Here is a 15,319-nt window from a genome sequence, read left to right as displayed (position 1 = left end):
TCCTTACTGTGTGCCATTCAGCTGCATCACATTGACCTAAGACTCCTGTGAAGAAAGGCAATGCCATAGCTAACCTGACCCTGTCAGCAGGATCTCACGCCTATTTCGCTGCATATTGCAACATAATACCTTTTTGTGCAATCTAATTTGTGTAAAAAGCAGCAACAGACAATGTCCTAGATACAGTGCATTCGGAAAGTATTCAGACTTTTTCCACATTTTGTTATGTTACAGCCTTATTCTAAAATGAATTAAATTGTTTTTTTCCCCCTCATCAATACACACACCAAATCAAATCAAATTTTATTGGCCACATGCGCCGAATACAACAGGTGCAGACATTACAGTGAAATGCTTACTTACAGCCCTTAACCAACAGTGCATTTATTTTTAATAAAAAAGTAAAATAAAACAACAAAAAAAGTGTTGAGAAAAAAGAGCAGAAGTAAAATAAAATAACAGTAGGGAGGCTATATATACAGGGGGGTACCATTGTTCAGGATTAATACATTATCAGATGCAACACAACTTTAAAGGAAAGGCAGCTGCTCTTTTTGTTTATAAACAGATACAAACACACATCCTGCATCGTCACTGACCCCTAAATTCAATTATATTAACCAAGCCCTCAACATCAAACAAAGAAAAAGCTATTTCACTCGAACATTTATTTTTGCATATCCCAACTCCCCCTGAGACATCTCCGGAGAGTTGGGGTCAGAGCAAGGGTCTGCCATTTACCGCAGTCTCTGGAGCAATTGAGGTTAAATGCCCCCCAAACATAATCAATGCCGTTTTCACTTATTTTCAGTTACTCGTGTTTCATTTTCCATCTACAACACATTCTGAAGCATAAACACCTGATGAACGCAACAGTAGTCAGCAGAATCAGTAGCACAGAAGCTAGAAGGAACGCCATGACATCCACAGAGTGGTAGGAGTACCAGGGCATTCTGTAGGACTCTGTACGTGGTGAGCAGTACCTTTGTGTCTCATGACATACTCGATCCAGAACATGGCGAGGTCCAGGGGGTTCATTGGCTGATCCCTGTGCAGGTTGGAGAGCCTTTGCATGTTCTCCTGTAGGACGGCTCCTGAAGAACTTCCTGTAAGGCCTTGAGGAAGTCGTTGTCTACCGTGGCTATGGTCACAATCTTTGCTCCTCCTCTCGTTTGCAGACGAAGGAGGTTGTCGTATTGGTCGAAAAAACAGAGGTAGGCCCACAACGGGACTCCGTGGTAGATGGCCTCTTGAACTCCATTGGTTCCTCCATGAGCTACAAACAGCCTCATCTTAGGATGTCCTAGTAGGTCATTCTGCGGCATCCAGTCAACTAGTAAGGTGTTGTTGCCCAGAGTCGCTGGCCTGTCCCCAATGTGCCTCCAGATGATCTTCTGAGGCAGTTGGGCAAAAGCAGATGCTATCTCGCCTGTTATGTCACTCGGGAGTTCCTTGACGAAAGTCCCCAAAGACATGATAATGGCACCATGTTCTCCTGAACTCTGAATAAAGTCCTCCAGGTCTTGGGGAAGGGGCTTGGCCGGGTTTGCACTGAAACCCTCCCATGTAGATAACGTTAGGCATGGTGGGACGGGGGAACTCAAACACAAAGTCAACTCTCATGAGCCACAAGTCAGCCCCCTGCATTAACTCATTAAAGTCCACACCCGGTTGGAAATACTCATCACAAACCGCTTGGTAATAGGGTCGCACTAGGAACCTGTCCTGAACTTGTCCAAGCAATTTAATAAGCATATTCTCTCTCTCTCTGTGAAGGTCATTTTGTCCGTCAGCCCAGATCCAGTCATTGGAACGTAAGACATGGGGGATGGTGCGATGACCTGATGTCCCTCTCCAAATGTGACCCAGCGGACGCTGTAGACAAGGGGTAGCGGAAGATAGTGGGCCATCAGAACACCTGCTCCCCATGCCGGGTCAGTCAAGACAAGGTCATACTGGGTTTCCTTTAGGTTCTTCATTAAATCCTTGTCTTCAATCATATTGGTCACCATTTCAGCCATAATCTTAGGAACTTTAGACATGAATGACAAGGCCTCCACCTGCAAACTGAAGAAATTTAAAACCGAACTTTTACCTCTTTCTATATCGAGGGACTTTGTTGAGAATTGGCTTCACAAAGCCCTCGTCTACTCCATCAGTGACATGTACTGTAATAGAGCTGTAATATGAAGACTCCTCTTTAATGTACCAGCTTTTGTTTGTTCGTACCACGGTCACAGAGTGTCCTTGAGCATGAAGGGCCTTGATCAGAATGTCCATGTGAAGCCAATGGCTTCCTTCCAGAGGAAAGACCAGCACCTTCCCACTGTGGCAAGCTGGCAAAGACACCATGAAGCATGTCACAAGAAGACTTGAGAAAATGCTCCAAAGATGGTACGCCATCCTTCTGAAGGAGAAGGAAAACATTGTCATCACATTTATATTTAAAGCTAGAATCTGTATTTGGTGAAACGGCCATGTTTGTTTGGGATATTACAACAACAAAGAAGTTACTTTAAATGAGGAACACTTTTATTTTCCCCTCTGACATCATTGCAAGCCCGATAGAACAGCAGAATATGTACTGCAATTGTTTTTTACCACGCTGCTGGTAAAGGCACTTGGGCAAACAGAGGTGCTATGTCACCAAATGTGGATTGTAGCTTTATGACATAATTAAAAGCTTCCCTTATTTGGCCTTTTATAAGACTCTAGGCCGGGATTCAATCTGATCGCGTTTTGTCTGCTATGCACCTTTTTAAAGGCAATGTTCCCACGTTTGTGTAGACTGTATTCACGGTACATGCTGCATAAATCGTCTCAATCAGAAATTAGCTTTAAATGTCATATAAAGCTGATCTACCACTGATTGTATTGAATCCCGGGACTAGAGTGGCCTCTAGTATTGTGGTTGAATATTGATAATTTTTGGATAGAGGGTCACCGGGCATTAAATGTCATACGGAAACACTTCAGTCCATAGAAGAAAACCTCTGATTTACTCACCGACAAATCCGCCAATGTTCGAAAAGAAATCCGTATGAATGAACTTCTGTGAACTTGAATGAATCCTATGTATGAACAGAGTCTGAGCCTTGTGTGTTTGCTTCTTATCTCGTTCTAGTAAGTTCAAAGTTCTTCCCCAGTCAGTCAGGACCTTGTCATTCTGTTAAAGAGACAGACCTGTTTTGCATAATTATATAAAGTACCTGTCCAGTTAGTCGAAGATTCAGACCATGTGGTACAAAGTGACTATTACTTACCAAATGGTCTGACAAAGCTCTTTTAAAATTCACATTCCGAACGCATGTTAAGGGGAAATATGAGCTCAGAGATTTTGAGCAAACACACTGATTGATTATTATCACACTTTCGTTTTTCCAGGGGGGTTGAGACCACTCGCTTTTTGGATTCTAAGGGTCATTCTCCAAATGGGGTGGCTTTTGCTTGCACCACTACGAGCAGAAAAAACATGTAATTAAATGCAGTAAAAAAAATTACAAGTTTAAAGAACTTACATACATTTTATTATTGAGTAGTTGAACTTGAATATCAACTGAAGTTTGAGTTGAGGGGTGACCCTAAGTTCATTTGTCTTGCTACAAAAATATCTCAGAAGAGAAATTCTACTGGATTCTAACCACCTTTATTTTGAGTTGTTGAAGTACAGCACCCACTCACTGATACCTGACAATAGAAACACAATGACGCATCATCTAAAAATATGTATGTTCTTATTTAAAATTGAATTCTTAGCAACAGCCAAACGATAAACCACGTGTTTCTGTGAGGTGTAGTTTCTCTGGTTCAAGTTGAAAGCCTCTGTACGATGCGTCTTATTTCTCTAAATTAATTGATGAAAACAACCCAAGATGTATCTTCAGAAACATAGCCAGCCTCACAAAGAAGCAGGTCCCAGCCTGCCAATATGTATTTTTCTAACCTCACCTCTAATGATTATATGTTTTTCAATGACCAAATTACTACAATCAGAGAAAATCTCAATTAATCTGCTTGATACGCTACAAACCCTACAGGATTATGAGGAGACCACAGCTACTCTGGATTGTTTTACACCCTTGGTTTATGATGACATGGTTAAACGTATCATGCGCTCCAAGCTCACCACTTGCCAACTTGACCCTATACAGTGGGGGAAAAAAGTATTTAGTCAGCCACCAGTTGTGCAAGTTCTCCCACTTAAAAAGATGAGAGAGGCCTGTAATTTTCATCATAGATACACGTCCACTATGACAGACAAAATGAGAAAAACAAATCCAGAAAATCACATTGTAGGATTTTTAATGAATTTATTTGCAAATTATGGTGGAAAATAAGTATTTGGTCAATAACAAAAGTTTCTCAATACTTTGTTATATACCCTTTGTTGGCAATGACACAGGTCAAACGTTTTCTGTAAGTCTTCACAAGGTTTTCACACACTGTTGCTGGTATTTTGGCCCATTCCTCCATGCAGATCTCCTCTAGAGCAGTGATGTTTTGTGGCTGTCGCTGGGCAACACGGACTTTCAACTCCCTCCAAAGATTTTCTATGGGGTTGAGATCTGGAGACTGGCTAGGCCACTCCAGGACCTTGAAATGCTTCTTACGAAGCCACTCCTTCGTTTGCCCGGCGGTGTGTTTGACACCTATTGCAGATTCAGTCTTCCCAGTCTGGTGCAGGTCTACAATTTTGTTTCTGGTGTCCTTTGACAGCTCTTTGGTCTTGGCCATAGTGGAGTTTGGAGTGTGACTGTTTGAGGTTGTGGACAGGTGTCTTTTTTACTGATAACAAGTTCAAACAGGTGCCATTAATACAGGTAACGAGTGGAGGACAGAGGAGCCTCTTAAAGAAGAAGTTACAGGTCTGTGAGAGCCAGAAATCTTGCTTGTTTGTAGGTGACCAAATACTTACTTTCCACCATAATTTGCAAATAAATTCATAAAAATCCTACAATGTGATTTTCTGGATTTTTTTCCCTCAATTTGTCTGTCATAGTTGACGTGGTACCTATGATGAAAATTACAGGCCTCTCTCATCTTTTTAAGTGGGAGAACTTGCACAATTGGTGGCTGACTAAATACTTATTTTCCCCACTGTACCTACAAAGCTGGTTATATAATTTATTAGTCCTGATAATAGATCTAGGTAATAGGTCAGGTCAACCAATGCTCAATATTATAAACACATCTCTCCAATCGGAAATATAGTTCTGAGTTCTTTAAATTGGCTGTAATTAAACCACGTTTAAAGAAACCAAACCTCAATCCCCTTCCTTTCCAACATACTAGAGAAGCACGTAGCCCAGGAGCTAACATCATTTTAAAATTCAAACAGTATCTTTGAAACCTTCCAGTCTGGTTTTAGACCATGTCACAGCACTGAGACTGCACTTGTCAAGGTATTAAATGACCTACTGCTGTCCTAAGACCGTGGTCATGTCTCTATTCTCGTTCTTTTAGAACGAAGTTCTCCCTTTTACACTATTGATCATACTATTCTTATTAAGAGACCAGAAGGCTTGGTTGGTCTACGAAGACAGGTTCTTAACTGGTTTAAATCATACCTCTATGAGCGCTATTAATTAGTTCAGCTGGGTAACAAATCATCGGAACGTTCCAAGGTTGATAGAAGCCCTTTTATTTTCCTGATACATGCTACCCGGCCTTGGTAATGTAATCCGTAAGCACAACATGCACTTTCATTGCTATACTGATGATACCCAATTGTATTTATCTTTTGAACAAGATTTTACTTTACAGTCAGCCTGCCTTGACACGTGGATCACAGATGTTAAACACTGTGTGGCAACCAACTTCTTGATTTTAAACTCTGACTAGACAGAAATGATGCTAATTGGCCATAGGAAACTCACAAAGAAAGTGTCAGACCTTACTCTCAAAATGTATGGTTTCCCTCATTACACCAAAATGGTTGTTAAAAACCTTGGTGTTACCTTTGACCGGGCCTAACGTTCGACAACCACATGAAAAACCATGTCCAAAACAGTGTACTTTAATCTCAGGAACATTTTCAGAATTAGACACCAGAAGAATTGGTCCATGCATTTGTTTAATAGATTAGACTACTGCAATGCCCTTCTTTCCAGTTGTTCAGAGACAGACTCCACTATTAAAAACCAACAACTGCAGCCCACATTTTAACCAACACTAGAAGGCACGAGTACATCACTCCATTTTTATCTGCACTACACTGGCAGCCTGTAAAGTATCGGTCTGATTGTTTTTATATGCATGTAATATAATCAGCCATCACAACACCCACATATCAGCAGTGCATCATTGGCTATTTTGTCTGGCAGGTTTCCTCTCTTTGCATCACTCAAAACCACTGGATTTCTCTTTCAGAACCGTGTGTCATACCTCAGAGAGAATCCCTCTCACTCGAACTGTTCGTCATAAACACACCGCCCTCTTTTGTCCAGATTCCAAAAAGGTCAGAGCAATTTCACTTCGCCCCCACATTACTCTGGTCTGGGCTAGTCCTGCCAACTGTTGTGCAAGCAAGAGAATGTGCAAACAAGAACTTCCTTTGCATTCCCTTGCTTCTTTGTGGAATACTGTGGAGTGAGAAAAGACGATGGCAGTAGTTAATGTGTTACAGACATCGCTATGCTTGCAACCAGATCAGTTAATGATGAACAGATAACAACCAAAATATTACATAATTGCCAGTCCAGTCTGATGGAAAAACACCTTTGGTTGACGGGAAGATGTCCATACATTTTCATGCAAAATTGTTCGCTTGAAAATACTTCCACAAGTAGATGTAAGCTAACATATTGTTAACTGTGAACTGTAAGTAGTCGTTTCCCATTTTTCTCTCTAGTTTTAAATTGTCACACCTCAAGAAAAAGATGTGACCTCTTTACCAATCTATGTATATTGAAATCCCATTCCCCTTTCATATGTTTTTATTTTTTATTATTGGAATTGTTAGAGACATGTAAAAATGTGCTGAATTCAAGGATTTTTCTTGGGAATGTCAAATTTTTTCCACCCCTGAGTAGATTGGTGACAATCACAGAGTGGCAGACTTTCTCTGTTGACTAAGACGATTGACTATGAGTTGTGTGTTGTGTAGAATGTTGCTAGTTCGATCCCGCTCAAGGCAGAAAATAATGCATTCTGTTACAATGGAACCAGTTTTAGAATCCCTGGCCAACTGTCAACTGTCACGATCGTCTCAGAACAGATGAGGACCAAGGCGCAGCGTTGCAGGCAAACACACTCTTTATTAAGAGACACGATCAAAAACAACAAAACGATACGCTGACAGTTCACGGTCTAACATAAACAGACTAGAAACAAAATCCCACAAACACGAATGAAAAAACCGACTGTATAAATATGGCTCCCAATCAGAGACAGCCAGCAACACCTGACACTCGTTGCCTCTGATTGGGAGCCACTCTGGCCAACATAGAAATAGCACCCATAGACACAAAACACATTGATCTACACACCCCTGGCTCAACATAACAGCGTCCCCCAGAGCCAGGGCGTGACAGTACCCCCTAAAGGCGCGGACTCCGACCACGCGTCAACCAAATACCACAGGGGAGGGACCGGGTGGGCACTCCGCCAAGGCGGCGGATCCGGCTCCGGGCCTGAACCCGCTCCCTCTCCAACCCCCCAAAGTACCCCTGGTCCGGTCTGGCCCCGCTGGCCGGAGCTGGACTGCACACTGATGGAGCGGATTGCTCTAGCCCCGGCGTAAAACATCTGACCAATGCCGAACCAGGCACCAGTTGAACAGGCACGGGCCGTGCCGGACTGGACGACGGCCGCCACTGGCTTGGTGTGAGAACAGGCAGCGGGCCGTGCTGGACTGACACGCACACCACTGGCTTGGTGTGAGGCGCAGGAGTGAGCCGAACCGGACCAGACGCACTACCGTCTTGGCGGAAGCAGGAACGGCCGAGCGGCTGAGCCGCACCGCTGACTTGGTGCGGGAGCAGGAACGGGCCGAGCCGGACTGACGAGCGCACCACTGACTTGGTGCGGGAGCAGGAACGGGCCGAGCGGTCACTGCGCACCACTGACTTGGTGCGGAGCAGGCAGGCGAGCCGGGCTGAGCGCACTACCGACTTGGCGCGGGAGCAGAACGGGCCGAGCCGGGCTGACAAAGCGCACTACCTGACTTGGTGCGGGGAGCAGGAACGGCCGAGCCGGGCTGACGAAGCGCACCACTGACTTCGGTGGGGGAGCAGGAACGGGCCGAGCGGGCTGACGGAGCGCACCACTGACTTGGTGCGGGAGCAGGAACGGGCGGCGGGCGTGAGCGCACCACTGACTTGCGTGCAGGAGCAGGAACAGACCGGACCGCATGGGGACACACACCACTGCCCTACACCGGGATCTGGAACGGGCCGGACCGGACTGGTAACACACCCCAGTACCTCTCGCCGTGCCTCTACACCTTCCATCCCCTCTTCACCAGTGGCCCCCGTAACCCTGGCGGCCTCCTCTGCCAACCCGCTGGACCGTCTCTATCGCGGCCTCCTGCTGCCCCGACGTCGTGAGCCCCCCTAAAAATGTTCTGGGGGTCTCTCCTCCCCGTGGGCCAGGCCTCTATAGTTCTCGCCCAACTCTCGCTCTTCTGCCTCCAACTCCCGCTATTCAGCTCCTCAATTGGCTTGACCCAGTCGAAGCTCTTCCTCCATTGTTCCCAAGTCCACTCTCTGCTCTTCACTCGGCTTGACCCAGTCGAGGCTGCCACGGAGAGATCTGCTAGGGATTTCCCTGGCGATGGCTCCTCGACTCGCTGCTTGGTCCAGTTTGGTGGGATTTTCTGTCACGATCGTCTAGAACAGATGAGGACCAAGGCGCAGCGTTGCAGGCAAACACACTCTTTATTAAGAGACACGATCAAAAACAACAAACGATACGTGACAGTTCACGGTCTAACATAAACAGACTAGAAACAAAATCCCACAAACACGAATGAAAAACCGACTGTATAAATATGGCTCCCAATCAGAGACAGCCAGCAACACCTGACACGCGTTGCCTCTGATTGGGAGCCACTCTGGCCAACATAGAAATAGCACCCATAGACACAAAACACATTGATCTCACACCCTGGCTCAACATAACAGCGTCCCCAGAGCCAGGGCGTGATATCAACTAAGAACTTTTTAACTTCTCACTCTATTCTTAATGTGTACCAATACGGTTTTAGACCTGGACAAAGCACCGTTTCAGCTGCTACACTTGTTTTCGATTGTGTTTGGTATTTTTTGGGGTATTTTATTAGGATCCCCATTAGCTGTTGCAAAAGCAGCAGCTACTATTCCTGGGGTCCACACAAAACATGACATAATATAGAACGTTAATAGACAAGAACAGCTCAAGGACAGAACTACATAAATAAAATAAACATCTACTGACCACATCTAATCACCATAACTACTGACCACCACAACTACTGACCACAACCACCTGCCCACAACTACTGACCACAATTACTGACCACAACTACTGACCACAACCACACAACTACTGACCACAACCACCTGACCACAACTACTGACCACAACCACACAACTACTGACCACACAACTACTGACCACAATTCCTGACCACAATCACACAAATATTGACCACACAACTACTGAACCACACAACTATAGACCACAACCACACAACTACTGACCACAACTTCTGACCACACAACTACTGACCACAACCACACAACTACTGACCTCAACTACTGACCACAACCACTGACCACACAACTACAGACCACAACCACACACATTTTGACCACACAACTACTGACCACAACCACCTGACCACAACTACTGACCACAACCACACAACTACTGACCACACAACTACTGACCACAACTCCTGACCACAATCACACAACTACTGACCTCAACTACTGACCACAACCACTGACCACACAACTACTGACCATAACTACTGACCACAACGTCTGACCACAACCACACAAATATTGACCACACAACTACTGACCACAACTACTGACCACACAACTACTGACCACAACCACACAACTTCTGACCAAAACCACACAACTACTGACCACAAACACACAACTTCTGACCACTCAACTACTGACCACAAACCACTGACCACAACCACACAACTTCTGACCACAACCACACAACTGCTGACCACATCTGGTAAACACAACCACACAACTTCTGACAACACAACTGCTGACCACACATCTAATCACCACAACTACTGACCACCACAACCATCTGGCCACAACTACTGACCAATTACTGACCACATCCACACAACTACTGACCACAACTACACAACTACTGAACCACAACTACTGACCACAAAACTACTGAACCACAAACTCCCGACCACAACTACTGATCACAACCACTGACTACAAATGACCATACAACCACTGACCTAACCTACAGAACTAACCTACTGACCACAACCAAACAACTACTGACCACAACTACACAACTACTGACCACAACTACACAACTACTGACCACACAACTACTGACACAACGACTGAACCACACAACTACTGACCACTACTACTGACCAAAACGACTGACTATCGTTGGAAATTTGAAATGATTTCACTATTCAAATAATATAATTAAAGTACAACTTTTTAAACTTCTTCCACCACACACAAAATATTTTCAAGAGCTTTAGCAAGCCCCACAACTTTACTTGTAAAGTTACCATCTAGCTTTTAGATTGTGTTAAATTGCTTAGATCATAAAAATCATTGTGCTGCCTTATTTATAGACCTTCCCAAGGCCCTTGACACTGTTGACCATTACACTGTCATTGAAAGGTTGACTGAGATAGTCCTGGATTAAGCTTCTTGCAAGTGGTTTGAAAAATTATCTGTTAGACTGGACACAATGTATGATTTCTGATGGTGTTAAGTCTAGATTCCTGGATATTACTAAAGGTGTACTACAGGCTTCGGTATTAGGACCTGTTTTATTTACTATGTATATAAATAATATTGGTCTATCTGTTAACTTGTTATATAATTTGTATGCAGACAATAGTGTTATGTATGCCATTGCCACAACTGTAGACCAGGCGTTGTTAGAGCTGCGATCTGACTTCGTCGCATTACAAAATGCCCTGGTTGAATTAAACGCATACTTAATGTGGGCAAGACTGAATATATGTTGTTCTCAATTCTCTAAAAAAATTGATGGACTACATATTTATTCATTGAATGGTTCTCCAATCGATCGGGTTCCCAGCCTATTAATACCTGGGCTTTTAGACTGACAAGGATTTAACTTTCAAAAAACATACTGATGAGCTAGTTAAAAAGCTTATTTTTTAGAAATAGATCTTGCCTCTCCCTAAACAGCAGGAAGCAGATTGTACAGTCAATATTCCTGCCAGTTCTTGACTATGGTCACACAATTGACCAGAATGCAGCAACCACTACTCTTAAACTTTTGGATGCCATCTACCATAGCGCCTTGCTTTGCTTTATCACAGGTGACAGTTTTAATACTCATCACTGAATCCTGTATCAAAAGGTTGTCTGGTCCTCTTTAAAGTCCCGTAGATCACTTCACTATTCCTTTTTTGTTTTACAAAGCTCTACTACACAAGCTTCCTATTTACCTAACTTCATTGTTGAAGTATAAAAACAGGGCTTGGCTAACTCTTGAGGTTCCTCGGGTCCCCACCGAGTTGGGTAAATCCGCGTTTGTTTTAATGCCTCTCACTGCTGGAACAATTTGCAGAACTGTCATGAGAATGTTGTTATCTCAATGGTTGAAGTCAACTACTTCTTAAATCTTTGAATAATTCCCAAAAGGTTGTAAATAAATTAAACAAAGACCCAATTCTGCAATGGTCAGCATGTTTATTCATTGAGAGCGCTCTGCAACAAAATGGTCGCATTACAATCTTTTTATACGCACACGTCAGAGGAAAAATCCAAGCTGCGCGTAGGTGATTTTCCACTGTACGCATCTTGTAAGCTCACCTGGGTTTAGCTCATGTGATTTTCTCTCCTGCTCTCCTGACCATCAGGTCACACACACACACACACACACACACACACACACACACACACACACACACACACACACACACACACACACACACACATGTCTCTTATCATAGTCTACTCCTTGCTCGGGTAGGCTGAGTTATCGCCGTCCTCACAATATCCTGCAAGCCTTTTTCTCACTCCTTTCCCTGTGTGTTTTTGGAACCAGTCTCCTGTTATTGATTTCAATCGTTTTGCACTTCTGCTTGCCTAATTACAAGACACAAATACTCTGTTGCTGTGATATAAACACATTTCTTTAACTCTCTAAGCTCTAGTCTACTAATTAGTCACACATTATTAGTTTAACTGAGGGTGTGACATTTTAGTCATATCTTACTCACACATTTCTTTATCAAGAACTCATTACAATTAGATGTTCTGGTGCCGCTCGGGCAGTTTAGGGTGTTAATTAAGGACCTAGTAGCTGAGGACTGTAAATGTTTTTCAGAAATGTGTTTTGTATTGGTTGCTGTTTTGTTTTACATTGTATTGGTTGTTGTATTGTAATAAGACCCTGCCCGGCTGCTGGGGTTCAGAGGAATAGGTCGTCAAAGGGTGGTTCGTGTAGTGGAGGGTGAACACAATAGCATGTTGGCTAGAGTACATCAGTGACATCACACCTTCCTGAGATCTTAAGCCAACTGTCGTTCACGGCATTGAGTTGCATGTGTCATTGCAGAAAGTTGTTAGTCTGGTTTTCTCTGTAAGACTAATCGTCAAAGGTGCTGCTGTCATTCTGAACTGTCCATATATAGAACAGCGTTATGTCAGCAATGATTGATGAGAATTAAGAGATGAAGTTGTCTGTAGCGACGTAGTGTGCTGTACACCAGAGGGGGAACACCCTTTTCCATGGTGGAGTAGAGACAAAGGCAGACATTATAGATACAGGCAGACATACACCCACCAGTGTGGCTTCACCCACGCAACCAGATTATAGCCACACTGGGCTATTTTTAAGAACAAGGCTTCTTCATTTGCATTTCGTGTTAATTGTTCAACAATGGGAAAGGAATGATGGCCAGATGTCAGCCAACTGTCACTTCCTTGGAAAACTTTGACTAAGTTAATGAAACAAACATAAAACAGTATTTTTCCATAAATAATATGCCATTTAGCAGACGCTTTTATCCAAAGCGACTTACAGTCATGCGTGTATACATTTTTTTTTTGGTGTATGGGTGGTCCCGGGGATCGAACCCACTACCTTGGCGTTACAAGCACCGTGCTCTACCAGCTGAGCTACAGAGGACCACATTAATAACAATCACCTCCGAAGTTGTCGACTTCAACTGGGTGTAATTAACATTCACCACGTTTGGAACGGCAAGTGCTGTTTGTGATGATGTCATTAGTTCAAAATTCCCTTTTAACATAGAGTTATTATTAAAGTGAAATATACAGATAGATATGTACAGTATGTTTTTCTTTGGTACTATGATCCAGATAAAGATATATGATCTGATACCCTGCCAGCTGGCCCAGGCAAAACTCTAGTCTAGAATATAACTGCTTTACAGAAAAAGATGAAAAAAATGTATCATGTTTTTAGATAACTGAGGCCACACATAAAAAATGCAGCCAATTTTAGTTTGACAATCCTTTCATAAGGATATGGATCTCATAGCATAGGGGTCCAAAATGGGTCAACTTTGTCTATAAATGGTTTTTTCACACAGGTCCAAAAATCACATTCACATCAACCATTTCTCTACACATTAAATGTTGTTAAAATGAAAAGGGGTTGTGTGGTAATGTGGCTCAGTGGAAGGGCCTGCAGTCCCCTAAGTATACATTGCCCAGAATGGCATGGGATCAAATCCTAGCACTTCCCTGTTATTCTCCTTAAAGTCAAAAATGTAATTTTTGCATATGGAATCACCCTAAAGGCATCCTTACAGCAAACTAAACAGCAAGGAAGCTACTAAACAGAACAAGCGTTTCATTTTAATCACACCAATACAAAAGCTGGAAAACATCAATGACATAACATTTTTATTCTAAATCAAATAGCATGCATCTTCTTCCGTATTTGCAAGTAAATCAGGAAGATGCCTTTGGCTATTGCGTCACATTCCCCTAACCTAACATAGCATAAAATAAACACATTCCCAAACCGGTACTAGGCAGCTGTTGAAACACGTATCTGTCACCCACACAATCTCCTTTTAACCACAAAGTAATGGAAGTTATTCATTGACACAACATGTAGGCTACATTCACGCCCACATAAAAACACCATGTAAACACTTTATCTTGCCACTGGTGCTGTGATCAGTAGGTGGAGGAAATCGGTTATTTGCTTGTGTCTCAGTTGAGCTGTCATCCAACAAAACATGAAATACATCGAGTTGCCATGTGTGAACATTTTCCTTTACGAAACAGTCCACATTTTTCTGTTTTGGAATACCCTAAAGGCATCCCCATAGTAGACTTTTAAACAAAGTGATACTAAACGACCTTTTTCCTCCTAGTATTCAAACCAGCTGAAAATAAAAATTCAAGTGCAATAACATACAATTCAGTTAAACTCAGTAGCTCTTTTCCCACGGTCAAATACAATCTCAGTTGGTTTTGGGTACTGTAAAAACCTACCACCACAACCTGGACTCAGGGGTAGACATAACATAGTAAATGTAAATCCGGGACACTCCAATTAGTATGATATGTTACGTTTCGTAAGGTATGTATTAATTTGTGGATGTCCATCATCCATTTCGTATGATATGTTACGAATTTGCAAAGCGTATGATATGTTCACGAATTCCAATTGGTTGTGGCTAATGTTAGCTAGGTTAGGGTTAAGTTTAGGCTCAGGAGTTAGGTTAAAGGGTTAAGGTTAGGGTTAGGGGAAGCTAATATGCTAAGTAGTTGCAAAGTAACCCAAAAGTAGTAAGTAGTTGCTAATTAGCTAAAATGCTAAAGTTGTCCGTGATGAGATTCGAACACGCAACCGTTATATTCTACAAGACTCAATGGGTGTATATATAACTAATTTAAAAGTCAAAAAATGGATGTAGCAACGCGAGATTACCCGTTTTAGAGCTCAGGAAGTATATGAGGAGATTATCATGAAGAGGAGACCAGAGGGGTATACTACAAAGCAGAATCAAGGAGTTCGCCAGCTAACTTGCCTAAATATTCGGATATAACTTTAATTTATTTTGAACGATAAGATTGAAATGGGCATAGTCTAATTGTTTTAACAAACAAAAACACATACCGAAGTTTAGCTGTTTTAATGAACCAGAA

General features: G+C 42.8%; 1 pseudogene; it reads right to left on the bottom strand.

Moving 5' to 3' along the window:
• Nucleotides 1-777: 777 nt before the first annotated feature.
• LOC121582083 lies at nucleotides 778-3,067 on the bottom strand (annotated as a pseudogene).
• Nucleotides 3,068-15,319: the final 12,252 nt, after the last annotated feature.

Source organism: Coregonus clupeaformis, unplaced genomic scaffold (assembly GCF_020615455.1).
Source record: "Coregonus clupeaformis isolate EN_2021a unplaced genomic scaffold, ASM2061545v1 scaf2220, whole genome shotgun sequence".
Taxonomy (NCBI): Eukaryota; Metazoa; Chordata; class Actinopteri; order Salmoniformes; family Salmonidae; genus Coregonus; species Coregonus clupeaformis.
This window is presented reverse-complemented; position numbering and strand designations above follow the sequence as displayed.